This window comes from Pleurodeles waltl, chromosome 2_2, assembly GCF_031143425.1.
Source record: "Pleurodeles waltl isolate 20211129_DDA chromosome 2_2, aPleWal1.hap1.20221129, whole genome shotgun sequence".
Classification (NCBI taxonomy): domain Eukaryota; kingdom Metazoa; phylum Chordata; class Amphibia; order Caudata; family Salamandridae; genus Pleurodeles; species Pleurodeles waltl.
Genome location: NC_090439.1, coordinates 679,838,992 through 679,855,080, shown reverse-complemented (window position 1 = coordinate 679,855,080; position 16,089 = coordinate 679,838,992). Strand labels below are relative to the sequence as shown.

The 16,089-nt window shown below is 47.6% G+C and overlaps 1 long non-coding RNA gene across 1 annotated transcript in view; it reads right to left on the bottom strand.

Annotated features, from left to right (window-relative positions):
• Positions 1 to 13,051, bottom strand: part of LOC138273830 (uncharacterized) — a 43,912-nt gene extending 30,861 nt beyond the window's left edge. Inside the window, exon 1 of the long non-coding RNA XR_011200297.1 lies at positions 12,801 to 13,051. This is a non-coding gene — a long non-coding RNA (uncharacterized lncRNA). The remainder of the gene's footprint in view (positions 1 to 12,800) is intronic.
• Between the last annotated feature and the right edge of the window lie 3,038 nt (positions 13,052 to 16,089).

Below are 16,089 nucleotides of genomic sequence, written 5' to 3'. Positions count from 1 at the left end.
ACGAGGAAGGGGTGCCCGTCGAACCCTGACCCCCCTGATGGCCCGCATACTGGTGGTGGACTATCCAGAGCTGGATGGGCAATTGAGGGCCTCACAGCAGCCACAAGGGGGTGAGTACAGTGCCCATCTTTACAACTTATGCATGGTAGGGTGGTATCCAGGTGGGGATGTGTGTCAGTGGGTGCCCCTAGGCCTGACATTACAGCATAGGTCCCCTGGTAGCTAGGGTTCAGAAGAGAAAATCTTGCTACCATAGCTCGTAGGCATCCACTACTGGTCAGGGCTGCATGGGTCCCAGGTGTGCTGCAATTGGTGGCGTGTGCCCCTCCCCATGCCTTGGCTGCTAACTATTTCTCTGGTAGTGCAATGGCATATTGTGTAGGTCTGTTCCCTGTGTGTGAGGGTGCTGTGTACGCCAACGGTGGTGTTGGTGCAGCCATTGACCAAGTGTATCCTTTGTCTTTTCCCCCCGTTTTTGTTTTGTCATCCTGTCCTTATGTGTATTAGCATCATCTGGCGGAGGAGCAGAGGCACTGGCGATGGAGGGAGCTGCACCCACTGGACCCAGGAGGCAGAGTCCACAATGCTGAGGGCACCAGTGGGACGGAGGGAAGCACCACGGCGGGGACTGGAGGGAACAGTTCTGACACAGATACCTCCTCCGATGGAAGCTCCCTGGTGGTGGCAGACACTTCTGTCACCACCCCAGCTACAGGTACATCCGCCACCCCGTACCAGCACCGGCCTTCCAGTAGCCCCTCATAGAGTTGCCTCTGCCCACTCACCCAGGAGGGTGGACATCTCCTTTGCCCCAGGCACCTCAGGCCCTGCCCCAGTTAGCACTGCTGCCCTGAGTGAGGAGGCTATTGACCTCCTGAGATCCATCTTTGTAGGGTAGTCAACCGTTGTGAATGCCATCCAGGGGCTGGCAGCCCAGATGCAACAATCTAATGCATTCCTGGAGGGCATTCACACTGGAGTGGCGGCCCAACAAAGATCGATTCAGGCTGTGGGCTCTTCTCTGATGACAGCCATTGTCCCTGTTTCTACCCTCCCCACTCCAGCTTCCACTGCCCAGTCCCATTCTCCTCAACCACAACCCATCCCAAGCACACAGGCAGACGACCATGCACACAAGACAACACCCAAGAGTGTCACAGGCAAAGACAAGCACCACACATCATCCCACAGGCACTCACACAAACACCATCCAGTTGCAGACATACCAACATCCACTATTTCCTCTGTCTCCCCCTCCTCCTTCTCCACCACCTCCAACCCAGTTCCGTCCACACTCACACCTGCATGCACTACATCATCATCCACTGCCAGCATCACCACACCAAGCAGAACACACACCTCACTGGCAGACACCTCCACAACAGCCATGCACACGTCCCCTGTGTCCTCTCCCACTGTGTCTGTCCCCCCTCCTCCTAAAGGACACAAATGCAAACACTCAGACACCGAACAGCCATCCATCTCACAGCAGCATAGAGCCCATGCACCTGCACCCAAAAGCAGCAGAAAGACACCTCCAACAACTACTCCCTAATCCTCCACTCCAAATCTTTCTGCCGCTTCCCGCCCCAATGTCCCTAAAAAACTGTTCCTATCCACCATTGACCTCTTCCCTAACCCTACCCCGGTCCTGCACGTATGGGCAGGGTAGGAAGAACCCAGCCAAGCACCTCAGCCACACAGTTCACAGGCCCAGTCGTCACCACACCGACTCGTGGTAGAAAGGGATCCAGGCCACATGTCCTGAAGGTGAAGGAGCCTGCACCAGGCAGCCTCAAGGGAAAGGAGCCTGCCCCAGCAGGCAGGAAGACCAAGGAGCCTGCACCAGCAAGCAAGAAGGGAAAGGAAACTGCCCCAGCAGACAGGAAGACCAAGAAGCCTGCACTAGCAGGCAAGAAGGGAAAGGAGCCTGCCCCAGCTGCCACGAAGACCAAGGAGCCTGCATCAGCAGGCAAGAAGGGAAAGGAGCCTGCCCCAACTGCCAAGAAGAACAAAGAGCTTGCACCAGCAAGCAAGAGGGGAAAGGAGACTGCCCCAACAACCAGGAAGACCAAGGAGCCTGCACTAGCAGGCAGAAAGACCAAGGGGCCTTGGGCAGGATCTATGACAGAGACCCCACCACCGACCATAGTTGTGCAGCTGTCAGAGGTTGCAGGGGATGGGCAGGAGCCTCCCCTCACGAGCAGCACCTCCACTGTGCAGCCGTCACTGCCAGAGGAAGGTATGTGATCCAGCCTCCATAGGCTGCTGTGTGGCTTGCCCCCTCCAAAGCCAGTGGGTATGACACCCACCTGAGAGACACTGGCTTTGCACTCCCTAGGATCAAGCACAGGTCATGCTGCCCCCTCCAGAACAAGGGGGTATGACACCCACATGCCCATTACTCCCCAGGATCAAGCCCAGGGCATGTTTCCCCCTCCAAAACCAGTGGGTAAGACACCCACCTGAGAGACTGTGGCCCATCACTCCCCAGGATCAAGCACAGGGCATGTTGCCCCCTCCAGGACCAGTGAGGAGGACACCCACCTGAGAGACTGTGGCTCATCACTCCCCAGAATCAAGCACAGGGCATGTTGCCCCCTCCAGAACCAGTGGGGAAGGCACCCACCTGAGAGACTGTGGCCTTGCACTCCCCAGGATCAAGCACAGGACATGTTGCCCCCTCCAGAACCAGGGGGGAGACACCCACATTCCCATCACTCCCCAGGATCAAGCACAGGGCATGTTGCCCCCTCCAGAACCAGTGGGGAAGACACCCACTTGAGAGACGGTGGCCTTGCACTCCCCAGGATCAAGCACGGGGCATGTTGCCCCCTCCAGAACCAGTGGCTATGACACCCACATGCCCATCACCCCCAAGGATCAAGCACAAGGCATGTTGCCCCCTCCAGAACCAGTGGGGAAGACACCCACCTGAGAGACTGTGGCCTTGCACTCCCCAGGATCAAGCACAGGGCATGTTGCCCCCTCCATAACCAGTGGGTAAGACACCCACATGCTCATCACTCCCCAGGATCAAGCACAGGGCATGTTGCCCCCTCCAGAACCAGTGGGTATGACACCCACCTGAGAGACTGTGGCCCACCACTCCCCAGGATCAAGCACAGGGCATGTTGCCCCCTCCAGGACCAGTGAGGAGGACACCCACCTGAGAGACTGTGGCCTTGCACTCCCCAGGATCAAGCACAGGGCATGTTGCCCCCTCCAGAACCAGTGGGTATGACACCCACCTGAGAGACTGTGGCCCACCACTCCCCAGGATCAAGCACAGGGCATGTTGCCCCCTCCAGGACTAGTGAGGAGGACACCCACCTGAGAGACTGTGGCCTTGCACTCCCCAGGATCAAGCACAGGGCATGTTGCCCCCTCCAGAACCAGTGGGGAAGACACCGACCTGAGAGACTGTGGCCTTGCACTCCCCAGGATCAAGCACAGGGCATGTTGCCCCCTCCAGAACCAGGGGGAAGACACCCACATTCCCATCACTCCCCAGGATCAAGCACAGGGCATGTTGCCCCCTCCATAACCAGTGGGTAAGACACCCACATGCTCATCACTCCCCAGGATCAAGCACAGGGCATGTTGCCCCCTCCAGAACCAGTGGGTATGACACCCACCTGAGAGACTGTGGCCCACCACTCCCCAGGATCAAGCACAGGGCATGTTGCCCCCTCCAAAACCAATGGTCTTGTAACATCTTCTAGCTGAGGTGCTCCCGTCCCCCTGAGATGCCTGCCTATTTACCAACTGATGCCCCTGCAGTGTTCTCTCCGTGTTGAAGCAGGTGACATGTGTGACCTTGGTCTTTGGCCTGTGGCCATGTGGCCTATGAACATTATGGACTGGGCTGTATCCCTTTTTTCTGTACATATGTATATACCTATTATCTTGCCTAACTTGGTTTTCATACTGTGTTGATCTCATTATATTCACTTTTGCGAAATCTTTTTGTCCTTGCATTATTCAGTCGAGTTCAGGGTCGAATGGTTTTTATAATGCATCTGGTTGTGTGTATGGTGTGTGTGTGGGGGGGAGGGGTTGTGCATGTGTGTGTCACTCTCTTTTTCCTTCCCCCTCCCTTTTGTGGTAGGCGGCTGTACTCTCCGTCGTCGTCTTCGCCGGCGTTGGTGTTCGTGGTGCAGCAGAACATAGAAGATCATCTGGAAGACATGCAGTTCCAGTTCCATGGCGGTGTGGTTGTTCTCTGTGTCTCCAATGGTGAGTCATTTCCCTTCTGAGCTTTGTTTCCACCAGGCTTTTGATGTTGTTGTTACCGTCCCTGAAAAGGTGGTGGTTTGGCATGTCATGACATGGTGGGCAGAACTTTGTCTTTCACCTGGCTGTAGGTGGCTACTGCCGTGGTAGCTGTTGTTTCCGCTCTGGCAGTCTGTGTGGTACATTGGCTGTCTTTCGGAGATCTTTCCGCCATGGTCGTAATTTGGCGGTAGTTACCACCAGCCTGTTGGCGGTATTACCGCCACTTTATCACTGACCACCAGGGTCATAATGTGTGCCTTAGTGTAGACAAGTTAAACTGTTAATAAACAAGTTGAATAGTGCATCATAGTTACAAGCGATGCATGTCAGGGGTCATTCTTGACACTCGCCGGTTAGATTTCTCTTGGTCCTCAGGCAATCACAGGTATACCAGTTTACCAGCCTGAGTAGGGAAACGGACAGGTTGTGTCCCACACTCTCTACTGACCTTACCCAGAGAAGGTCTGTGTTTGGAACATAACAGTAATACAGTAGTATCCGTCAGAGACAGAGGATGGGACCCCCTTTTCCCTTTCTGCCAACGGAGAACACACACAAGAAACAATATACCATAAATCTTTATTTTCAGTGAATCTGAAGGAAAGCATGTGTTCAATTACTGAAGGAGATATTGAAATAAGTGAGCAAATAGATTATCAATGAGCAAATAGATTATGAACACAGATACCATAGCACAAAGAATTAATTGATTAGCACTGAAAGGTTTGCCATGGTGAGGGAGCACATATTTGTTGGTTATCTGAATGTCGAGAGCAAACTGCCAATAGCTGCCGACTAGGGCAACTTATATTTCTAAGACCCCAGGGTATTCTCAGTCTCCAGTCCTGATAGAAAGACAAGAAGTTCTCAAGGAGTCCAAATGGTCCTCTCTCTCTAAGAGAGCCAAGAGTATTTAGGACCTGATTTGAAGAAAATGGTGCTGCACCCAGTGCAGCGCCACTTTCCTTGCACCCCTTAGCGCCCCCTAACACATCCACCATGTGTGCGCCATATCTAAGATACTGCGCACAATGGAGGTAGTTAGGCGAAGTAGCATCAAACATTTTTGATGCTAGTTCGGTGCTTTGCAGGATCAAAGCCCATTGAGGCCCATTGTAATTAATGGGGTGCCTCCTTTTAATGCCTGCTCTGAGCAGGCATTGAAAGTGTCGAAACAAAATTATGCAAATAAATCTTTTAGCTTACTTTGCACTGTTTTTTCGCCCCCCCCACCCCCAATGGGGGAACGCCCCTTTGCATACATTATGCCTGGTGCATGCAAAATGTAGCGCAAAGGGTTACAAAGTGGTGCAATGCATGCATTGACACAGTTTGTAAATTTGGTGCAAAGATTTTAGCCTTGTTGGGCCACATTAGCATAAAAACAATTATGCTAATGTGGCGCAAGTAGGCGCTAGGGGCTCTTAGATTCAGCCCCTGAGGTTCCAAACCTTTCTGGGAAAAGTATCCTCGTCATTTATGGTGTAATGTGTGAGAAATATTTCCCCGTTTTACACATAGGCGGTCATTCTGACCCTGGCGGTCAAAGACCGCCAGGGCGGAGGACCGCGGGAGCACCGCCGACAGGCCGGCGGTGCTCCAATGGGGATTCCGACCGCGGCGGTAAAGCCGCGGTCGGACCGGCACCACTGGCGGTATCCCGCCAGTGTACCGCCGCCCCATTGAATCCTCCAAGGCGGCGCAGCTTGCTGCGCCGCCGAGGGGATTCCGACCCCCCCTACCGCCATCCAGATCCCGGCGGTCCGACCGCCGGGAACCGGATGGCGGTAGGGGGGGTCGCGGGGCCCCTGGGGGCCCCTGCAGTGCCCATGCCACTGGCATGGGCATTGCAGGGGCCCCCGTAAGAGGGCCCCTAAATGTATTTCACTGTCTGCTGCGCAGACAGTGAAATACGCGACGGGTGCAACTGCACCCGTCGCACAGCTTCCACTCCGCCGGCTCGATTCCGAGCCGGCTTCATCGTGGAAGCCTCTTTCCCGCTGGGCTGGCGGGCGGCCTGAAGGCGACCGCCCGCCAGCCCAGCGGGAAAGTCAGAATTACCGCCGCGGTCTTTCGACCGCGGAACGGTAACCTGACGGCGGGACTTTGGCGGGCGGCCTCCGCCACCCGCCAAGGTCAGAATGAGGGCCATAGTGTCTTCATACTATTAATATATTATTCAACATACCACCATATGGATATGAAAACTGAAAGAACACTATCAAAACTCACAATAAATATAAAACATAAATCCAGAGATAAGCCTCATTCATAAATGAAAAAGAACATATGAGGCCTTCAGCATTAAATACATTAAAGACAGGTGCATGGTTTGATGGGCAACATTACAATCAACACAAAACACAAGAAACTTGCCATTTTTACTGGGCATATGTTGCACGTGCATTGTTGTTTTCTAGTATGTCATGCGTGTGTCCTCTTATCTGTGTCCTTTGGCTCCCGTCTTCTAATATACACTTTGTGTGTAGCTTAATGCCTAAAATGTTATTGAAATGTTTTGCTTGTGTTTTATTATTAGGAGCCAGGATACCTCACAGATCTTTTACCTTCATTCCACATATGTATATCAATAATGGCCACCTTTGCTTTTAAAATGGTCAATGCATTAGATCCCATACAAAAGTAATCTTCTCATACACCATCATATGATACCATTTGCACCATACAGCATTGTTAGGAGCACAACTTTCTCACGAATCCCAGTCATAACAATATAAAGGGCATCCTTCTTTGTCTTCGGGCTGAGACAACTGCCCAGATCAGAAAGAAGACCATTTAAGGATGACTGCTCTCTGATTCTCTATCTACTCCTATTAGTGCTAGCCTATATAGAAAGAAATACATGTCGAAATAATACAGTGTTTATTTTTTCATTTGGGAGACATTCTTTATTTTTCTATTGTCAATATTTGTGTAATATTCGTTATCTTTCTTATATAAACATTGTGTGCAAGATTTGTATTCAATAAAATAATTTAGCATTCCAATCTAATGTGTGTGTGCACTGATCTGGGTTTAGGCAGATCTATTCACTTTCTGTCCGGACTGACTGTACATCCACAAATGAAACATCCATCAGTTAAGGCACCAGAGATGAGTCCTGATGCATCTGTCAGTTTCCTTCACTCTGCATAGCAGGTAGATACACCTTCACTGTCTGAAGGCCAAGAATGACTTAACAGTTGTGGCCGAATCTTTGGCACACAACACTGGCACCTGACAAATGTGGTGCCCTGAAAGAACAATTTAATCTAGAGAAACTATTAAGGGCCAAACCTCAAGAAAGCACTCACATTACCAATAAGGAGACATTTGATTTATATTGATAAATGTCCCTCCCTAAGGAAGCGGAGAGGCCCCCTACTCCTCCAAAGGGTTTGATAAGTTTAATGGTCACAAGGAACATCCCCAATTAGTCAAATGATTTTGAATCCATTTTTCTTCTGTTGTGCTACTCTAGACACAATAAGGTATAATGTGTCAATTCCATTGACCATCCATGTAATATATTTAGGGCCCCCCGCTATCATACAGGTAGCCTTTGCTACCCCTGCACATGACAGAGACATTTTGTTCGTTGGTAGAGCTAAAACCTGTGGACCATCCTACTGGACACTTTGTTGGGCACATGCCAACAGAGCCAAATATGTTCTATGACAAAAACAGGAAATAGCCACTGGTGTACAGCAGCATTCACAATGGTTTGACATGTGACATGAAATCGCCCCGTGTCCTAAGACCTATTAGAATGGTACAGTTAATGTTACCAGTGGTGACTTGGCCAGTGTTACTCCATGCACGCCTCATACACAAATTGGAAATTTGACTGCAGCAGGGGTCTTGCATAGATTTGCACGGAGCACCGGCAACTACTACTATTATCTACTACTATTAATCCTCAGATCATCAATGCACTTATGGGAAAAAGGCAAACTGAAAAAGGATGCAAACCCTTTCTGGATTGCCCACAGAGCTAGTCGACTAGATGAAAGAACAATCTCCAAGAAAAGCATTGAGATTTGGCCATGTATCTCCCCATATTCAGCAGCATCTACACCTTTATACATGTAACTCCTTATCAAGAGGTTTTATCGCATGTCCTGCTACAATGCGGGATGAGGAAGGAGCATGCAGGGATGTAGTTTTGAGGATGATATTAATTGGAAATTATGAGACAGTAGCAAAGATCCTTTGCAGTGAGATAAGAAGTGATACAGCTTTCCTGGCCCTATGCCAGTACCTGGCTTCTATGTCGTGAGATGAGACATGAAGATTATGATTTTTCTGATGGAATGCAATTGCTGTAAGGATGTATTGTATTTTGAAAATTGTCAAAAAGATATAATTAATGAGAAATTAAATAAATGAATAAACAATATAGTTGGGCCAATAAATATCTTGCAATTAAATCGATGCTAGAAGCATTACATGTTTAGCAGGATTTTTTGTTGGTTTTGAAATGTTTTCCCCCTTTACCAAACCGGAAATATATTGCTGGGAGTGCCCTTAGTATCATGCACTCTATTAAACTTCTTCTGGCGTCAGTCTGGTGGTTTCTGGGCCTAGTATTTAACAATCCACTTCATGACATACTGTTCACTTATTCCATTGTGAATGGGACCTTCCTTGTGCCTCAACCTCTGCATGTCCCTTAAGCAAGAAAACTGGGCTTCATGCTGTAACTCTAATCTTTTCCCTGCAAAGTAAGCTAATGTATGCATCTCGGGCATCTCTGGGCTTTGCTTTTTATCTGCAAACTTGACCATAGTTGTGACTAGCTCGCACTTGTGCCGTTTCCTGCTCATTGTCCCAGCAGTTTCCTCCTCAGAAACCCCAGACTAATTGCCTGTGACATTGTCGCAGCTGTTAAAACTTCAGAATTCATAAGGTCAATGACTAAAATGTATACTGCTGCTGCCTCCCTGTAAACTCCAGCCTTACTTCTATGACGTGCTTTCACCCTGGGGGGGGGGGGGGGTCCTGAGCCACGTGGCACTGCCGCTTCACCTATAGCATCTATTAAATGAAACACTGCATGTCTTCCTGCCTACTGAAGCATAAGGCCCATTTAGGCTTTTTGTGGAGCAGGCCTTCAGTTTGTTACTGGGACATGACATGTTAAAACTAAACAAGCATTTGCAATCCAATGGGTCTCGCATTTGCTTGTGTTACAGCTATTAGGGTTGTAAATTCCTAACTGGACTTTTCTTGTCATGAAGGGGGGAAAAGGGGCAGGAAAGAAAATGTGACAGGGTGAGAGGCTGGAAATGAAAGGAGAACAAGTTTTGTACAGTGGGCAGTCCCCCTGTATAAAATTTGAAAGCACCATGTGTGTGACTGAAAAACAAACTACCAGTCACTTGTCATTGTTTGTTTTGTTTCAAGTGTTATACAGCGGTAACTCGATCAGCAGCCCCGCAGTATAAAACTTGAAAGTGCCATGAGCGCGACAGAAAAACAAAACAAACAATGACAAGTAACTACCAGTTAACTTGATCAGCAGTCCTGCTGTATAAAACTTGAAAGTGGCATGAGTGTGACTGAAAAGCAAAACAAACAATGACAAGTAACTACTGGTCACTTGTCATTGTTTGTATTATTTTTCAGTTGCAGTCATGGCGCTTTCATGTTTCATACAACGGTAGTGCCATAGAGGCAGACATAATTAAACTGCACTCGGCTGGTGCTCCTTAGCCAAGAACAGGAAGTGACGTATCGGCTGCCAAACCAGTTAGGAGGCAGCAAAACAAGAGCAGCACTGCCTTCAACCTATGGTAAGCAGCAGGCGGGAGCAAAGTCCTTTACTCTATTCCAACAGGTCTTGCAGACAGCGCAAGCGCTCTGTCTAGCCTCGACCTAAAAAGGGGCTTAAGTCTCATACATTCCCAGAAAGCATGCTGAAGGTAGTCATAGAAATGTGTCAGTGTGCCGTTTCTTTCATGCATAGTGGGAGGTTGTTAACTTCTTGCTGAACTTGTGTGTAAATAGGAATTTCCAGCTCATCTTCCTTGAAGGGTTTATTGACCAGTGTCCTGAGGTAAGTGGGGGCTATAGGGTGTGATGTGCAAAGCCTTCAGGGGAATGTGTGAAAGATTTTCCACTTTGTTTTGAGGAATGAAGTGGTTGAGACTTTCTCAAGTGTGGACTCATGGGTTCTGGAGTCAGGATGTGGCCCACTCCTGCTGGACCAGGCAAGGCACATGTAGATTTTAAAAATAAACAACCACGCTCAATACAGTAATAAACAATGCTGTACAGCCTGCAAAGGAGATACTGAAGACAAGCTGGCTTAGGAAACAAATAGGGATCAAGTACAAATCACAGTCACTTGATAACTATAACTTAAGGCGTGCCCCCTTAACCTCAAAGACTGGAACCTGTGTCATACTCAGATGATGCAAACAGAGGAAATTATGGTATTCAGTCGGCTGCTTTTATTTGGCAACAAGCAGAGGTATTATGACAGACTAGAATGAGGGTCCTTGTGGAAAACATAAGCAGAAATGAAAGTTAGCTGGTGTGGCTGCACTGTAGTCACTCCCACCCTGCAATGGACTGGCAGCAAGGGCACTGGATAAGAAGGATGGTTCCTGGAGGGTCTGACCAAAGCACCACATCAAGAGGAATACAACACTTGCAGGGCTACGGATGGCAGATGGGAGCCAGAGCAAGTAATGCAAGTTGGCACAATGCTGGGCCACTAGACTCTGCACACAGTTCAAAAAAACAGGCTTCAGGACAGTCAGGTAGAAACAATTCCATTGAAGCCTATTTTATTCTCTGGCTTCCTAGTAAGAGATTTTTGCTCTGTTTATATGCCCGTAGCATTCACCACAGCAGACACCAGTACGCTTCTTCCAGTACTAGCCATTAGTTTCTAGAGAGTTTACTTCAAAGTGCATATATACGGATGTCTTTTATTTTTTAAACTAGAGCAATAGAACATCTGGGACATTATCTAAATGATTCAGGCCTCTCTCTAGTTTGAAAGTGGCTTAACACCTACTGAGATGTCTTTCAAAGCTAGTTTGCATGCAGTTTTTGAAAGAATGCACACAAGATGGCTGGAGTGCAATTTAGATACGACTGAAATCCTTATATTTGAGTCCCATGGAGCCAACTGGAGGGAGCTGGGTTAGCCAACATCTCGACCTTCCCCTCCTTCTCCAAACTCATTTCCTAAATATCTTGGAGTCAAGTTTGATAACCACATTTTTTTACTTTCTCAGGTATCTGCAGTGACAGGTTCCTGTTTTGCGATAGCCCACACCCTTCAGAGATTCCTCTTTCTGCTTCCTCTCCACTGTAGGAAGACAGTGGTTCATGCCCTGATAACCTCCAGACTGGATAACGCCAATGTCCCCGAACTTGGCTGTCTGAAGGCCTGAGTAGATGGTTTAAGTAGTCCAGAATGCCACACCTCGTCTAATCTAGAAGCTTCCGTGGCACACTCCAGTTTCCACTCATCTTAGGTCCCTTCATCGGCTTCTATTAAGAAGATGATGCCCTTCCAGTCTATAGTCCTCCATTGGGCCCCCTCTTCTTCAGGTCTTCTGTATCTTTCTGAAAAAGTTAAACTGTATCACTCAGCATGAGACCTGCTCTGGGACAAAGCTACTTTGGCCATAGTGCCGCAGATCAGGCAGATGAGAAAAGGGGGTCACTCTTTCTCTTTCTGGCAGCCAAGGCTTGGAATCGGCTTCCTTTTGAACTTCAAGACCCTGGTCCTAAATCACTATTTCACAGGAAATCGAAAAATGTATGTTCTATTCTCATTAATTGTGTTAAAATGTATTTACACTCTGTAATCCTCAGCAGCTGGACATTCTTAGGAGTAGCTGTGTGCTCTATAAAATAATTTCATTTGTTCATTATTTAGACTTGGGTGTAAGGAAAATATATGTAGGAGAATCCACAGGGGAAATGTACTTTACTGTGTAGATAGTATGATAGAGGAAATTCCATCAGCGGGTTCTCCTTAGGATTTCTTTTGCCACTCAAAACTAAATCGGGATCTCTCTTCCCTTCTTCTACTCCCTGTATTCCCCACTCCCCCCACAACCCCACCACCACCACTACCACCTGCAGGCCCAGAATGGCTCTCCCTTGCCTGCTGTGTTGCACATTGTTAAATTACAGATGGTGAGTCTGCCCTGCTGATGGCCCTCCCCAAGACCATCCTTGAAACAGGTGGCGATTCGTGTGAGGCCTCAAGGTGAGCTCTGTGCCGGCGATGACTCCTTCCTCTATGATGGCCTTATTCATGCACCTGCTGCACAGCTAACGCTTGTGAGGTGCAAAATAAATCTATAAACTCCCACAGAGGTTGGTCTTCTGACACTCCCATTCGACTGGACTCTAGCTTCCCCCTTCTCTTTACCAAACTGTAGATTGTGATGTCCACTAGCGCACTGAAGCAAACCAAAGATATGACGAATCTCTTAACAAAACAATAATAAATATATGAAAATACAAACTACTGCTATGATCCACCTGCTCACCTGCAGGATCCTGAACATCACCCCATCCTTTCCCTGGATGTAATGCAGCTATACATTGACGAGGTACCACAGGAGAGAGTCTAAGATCCTCTCAGCAGTCACTCCTCCGCCCTGGCTTTCCCCAGCCTCTTCAAACAAATCACTGCTGCAGCGTCACAGGGCGTACATTATTTGCTCCCAAGGAGCCGTGTTTCCCAGGACGATGTCATATATCATGCGCAGTATCACTGCCCAAATTAATGCATGCAGCCAGCGATGTGATCACTTCTAAATGGAGTGTTTGGTACTGGGGCACTGCCTGCCTCTGCTGTTAATTCATCATATTTCAAAGGCCGCCTGGCACCCTGTCCAATCTTCTCGAATGCTTTATCACAAGGAGAGCTGCGCGAGTCTGCGGCTAAGAATAGATGAAAGCGCGGCAGAGACACCCCGCCGGCCCTGCTGGGCTCGCTCGGTTCACAAGACTGCCCAGGCTGATCACACATCCGGTGCCGCAACAACAGAACTTTTCCAGCGGCTGGAGGTCACCTTGTGTTTTTTTAAATCAAAGCGAGCCAGCCAACCTTCCCTCAGAAGTGAACACAATTAAACAATAAGAGCCTTTTCACGTGCGCTAATGCGAACCATTTTGTATAATTAAAAAATAGATTAAACCCACTCCATACCAATGTGTTTGCTTAATTCGTGGCTAGATTTTTTTCTCTCACTATATCGTGCTTCTTGGTTTTCTAGTAAAGATTTCAGATTTTTTTTTCGTAATTATGTTTTGTTTTCTAAGTGGGCCATACCAAAAAGGGTTAATTCCCGCATGTTTTGGTAACATCAAGTATGATTAGCCTCTGTAGTGGTTGCTCAAAAAATTCCCCTCCCCCTCCTGGAATACCTAAGAACCTGGATTTTTATGTGAGTGAGTGCGTATTAATATTCAAACTACTGAGAGATGTACATTTTCAGTATCTGATATTATGGGATCACTTTCACTCCATGATCCCTAAGAACAAAACCAACATATTTTCCAATGAACCATTGAGACGAAAATTTGCAGCCTGGTAGCGCAGAGAAAAAAAAATCTCTTTTGTTGGCAGCCCAAGACTGAAAAAGCCTCTATAGGGCTACGCACCTCTTAGTTTAGCCAACAGCCCTCTCCTCTGTGAAGTCAATAACTAAGGGCCAGATGTATCAAAGGATTTTACCCATTCTATGTCTATGGGAAAATGTCTTTGTACATATGGCCCTAAGTCCTAGCTTGTTTGTAGCAAGACCAGAAAAACAAGGCGAAGAGCAGAAATATCCTCGCATCAGAGCCCTAGAGCTGACAACCCTAAACTTAGCGATAAAGCCAGCAATCTCTGACTTCTTAACCATAGACAGACGTGGTACCTACCTAGCAATCCAGAAAACAAGCATGCATTGAGCTTGAGTGGCATCCTACTGAGCACAGGTAATGCCTTTCACAATCGCGCACGCATAGTTGTTACATTTTTAACAACTAGACAAACGTATTTTGGTTGATGTTCCAAAGGGCCTTATGCATTTTACCGTAAAGTCTCTACATCTAGATAGCGGGTCTTGTTTGCAAAAGTTTTTTTTAAAAGGCAACACACCTTTTGGCATCCTCAGAAGCTGTTGCTGCACAATAAAAGTGATGGATTAAGGCCCATCCCTCAAATGCTGACCTAAGGAAGCCCTGGAATCTTGCCCAAATATGACAAAAATACATCATTGATATGTACGCAAAACATATTTTCATGAATGTCAGATCTATCTATTAGGTCCTGTTGCAGGGATCCTGTGTTTCTGCACTCCATCGTGAACATATTGACAGTGCTGCAGTTAGTCTGCCAGACAGGACTCCAGTAACTGGACCACGGCTGAACAGCAAAATAAGTATATTCCAGCGGCTCTCCCAAGTGAAAGAATATTAATAATTCATTTGTTTATGTAGCTGTTTTGTATATTACAACTATGCAGACTTCTGGCTGCGTCAGCATGCTGTTGGCCCAGACTGTGATGCTTCCCGTTCAATTATACACTTCAGCGGCCTGTAATGTAATTTCAAGTGCTATACAAGTGCCACACTACTACAAAAGGGAGAGTAGCCTCAACTACCTATGAGATTATTGGTATTTGATGACTGCGAACCAGGTGGCATTTTATTCTGTTCAAACTATTGTTTGGATGGACGGCACTCTGTTGTGGGATGGGCTGTATATTATAATGGAATTACATAAAAATGTTCAAGAGGGTCCAGTGCCTTCAGAGGGAAGGTTGGAAGGCCAGTCCTGCATGCTAACAGGGTTTAAAGTTGCTTTGCTACAGTGGATGGCTAGAATGTCATCAAAGTGGCAGTTTTAGATTGTGTCAAATCATGTGCCCCGGACCACTCAGGGCCTTTGTCCATGTTCTCTTCTGTTAGATCTCTTTAGGCAGGTCCCATAGGCTCGTCTCTAAAGGAAGCTCTAGGCCAGGCTATAGTGATAAGTCAATACATTTAGGCATTTAAGGCCATTAACCCAGAAGGCTATTTAAATGTTATATAGTCTCGAGTTTTAGTCTTTGGTTGACTGTAAACAGATCACATGTTTTCAAACCTCGGGGTATGCGCTTGTGTTATTTCAAGTTCAATCACATGCTTGCTTCTCTGCTCTGCAGTCTTTGTAGCTTCTGAATTTTGCCCATGGATAGGCCAGAATACCCAGCATTACAGAGCTCAGTCAAGAGAGAAACAAATTGTGGTTGGAATTCATTAACAGCAGCGCCCTATCCACACTGTTCTGTTGGTGGCTCATGGTGACTGCCTCTTTCCGAGAGGGGTGATTCGTGAAGAACCTCACAGTAAAGCTTCAAGATGCATAAGTGATCAGAAATACTTTTGATGTGCAGGCTTTGTTCGGAGAGGCAGGGTATTAGGAGTCTCCGCAATATCCCTGTAGTTTTCATTCGCCTCCATCTCCATCATCCTGCTTGGGGAATGTAAGTTGTCCATCAGGCAACAGTTGGGAGTAGGTTGGGGGCAGTGGAGAGTCACTTCAAGTGTGGGGTAATTGTTGCATGTTTCAATGGTTTCTGCTGTGAGATAGCGAGGAATTAGCTATTGTTGAGATGTGTATGGACAAGTGTCAATATGAATTCATGGAGCTGTGCCTCGAACCAGGGTTCTGTTGCTTCTTAGGAAGCTGGTGTTGTATTATGGCGTTCAGAAGATGATGGTTACAATGGGAAAATCAATCGCGTTAACAAACACAGTATATGGTTAGCTGTTTAGAGGTTGGAATGGGCACTCTGCTAT